Source organism: Triticum dicoccoides, chromosome 6B (assembly GCF_002162155.2).
Source record: "Triticum dicoccoides isolate Atlit2015 ecotype Zavitan chromosome 6B, WEW_v2.0, whole genome shotgun sequence".
Taxonomy (NCBI): domain Eukaryota; kingdom Viridiplantae; phylum Streptophyta; class Magnoliopsida; order Poales; family Poaceae; genus Triticum; species Triticum dicoccoides.
Genome location: NC_041391.1, coordinates 111,400,067 through 111,401,901, shown reverse-complemented (window position 1 = coordinate 111,401,901; position 1,835 = coordinate 111,400,067).

Sequence of the window (1,835 nt, the reverse complement as noted above, 5' to 3'; positions counted from 1 at the left end):
TGACGAAAATGAAGCATGGCCAAACTATATGATTTTGTAGGGATAAGCTTTCTTTGGCTATGTTATTTTGATAAGACATAATTGCTATTAGTATGCTTGAAGTATTGTTGTTTTTATGTCAAATGATAGACTATTGCTTTGAATCACTCATGTCTTAATATTCATGCCATGATTAGATTACATGATCAAGATTATGCTAGGTAGCATTCCACATCAAAAACTATCTTTTTATCATTTACCTACTTGAGGACGAGTAGGAATTAAGCTTGGGGATGTTGATACGTCTCCGTCGTATCTATAATTTTTTATTGTTCCATGCCAATATTCTACAACTTTCATATACTTTTGGCAACTTTTTATACTATTTTTGGGACTAACATATTGATCTAGTGCCCAGTGCCAGTTCCTGTTTGTTGCATGTTTTATGTTTCGTAGAAACCCAATATCAAACGGAGTCCAAACGGGATAAAAACGGACGGAGAATTATTTTGGAATATTTATGATTTTTGGGGAGTAAAATCAACGCGAGACGGTGCCCGAGGGGCCCACGAGACAGGGGGGCGCGCCCCAGGGAGGCAGGCGCGCCCTGGACTCTCCTGGGCACCCCGTAAGGCGGTTGACGCTCTTCTTTTACCGCAAGAAAGCTAATTTTATGAGAAAAATCTGGGTGAAAGATTCACCCCAATCGGAGTTACGGATCTCCTGATATAAAAGAAACGGTGAAGGGGAAGGATCTGGGAACGCAGAAACAGAGAGAGACAGAGAGATAGATCCAATCTCGGAGGGGCTCTCGCCCCTTCCAAGCCATGGGAGCCAAGGACCAGAGGGGAAACCCTTCTCCCATATAGGGAGGAGGTCAAGGAAGAAGAAGAAGAAGGGGGGCTCTCTCCCCCTTGCTTCCGGTGGCGCCGAAACGCTGCCGGGGGCCATCATCATCACCGCGATCTTCACCAACACCTCCATCATCTTCACCAACATCTCCATCACCTTCCCCCATCTATATCCAGCGGTCCACTCTCCCGCAACCCACCGTCCCCTCTACTTGAACATGGTGCTTTATGCTTCATATTATTATCCAATGATGTATTGCCATCCTATGATATCTGAGTAGATTTTCGTTGTCCTATCGGTGATTGATGAATTGCTGTGATTGGTTTGAGTTGCCTGTTTTATTATTGGTGATGTCCTATGGTGCCCTCCGTGTCGCGCAAGCGTGAGGGATTCTCGTTGTAGGGTTTGCAATATGTTCATGATTTACTTATGGTGGGTGGCGTGAGTGACAGAAGCACATACCCGAGTAAGTAGGTTGATTGCGTACGGGATAAAGGGGACTTAATGCTTTAATGCTATGGTTGGGTTTTACCTTAATGATCTTTAGTAGTTGCGGATGCTTGCTAGAGTTTCAATCATAAGTGCATATGATCCAAGAAGAAAAAATATGTTAGCTTATGCCTCTCCCTTAAATAAAATTACAATAGTGATTACTGGTCTAGTAACATAGTCAGTTGCTTAGGGACAATTTCACAACTCCTACCACCACTTTTCCACACTCGCTATATTTACTTTATTGCTTCTTTATCTAAACAACCCCTAGTTGAAGAAGTAGAGATGCGAAAATTTGGGCCTCATATTTCAGTGCAAAGTTTTTGTACGAGCCCCCCATATAATAGAAACATGGAAAATTATTGAAATATTCAATATTGATCAAACTACTATTATTTGCTTTACGGACAAAAGGAAGGTGAATTTTTTAAAGTATCCATGCCTCCACAGATGTTCTTATTCTTCTTCAGTTCCTGTCCGCATTCATCAATTTCGGTAGTAACAGTGACTTG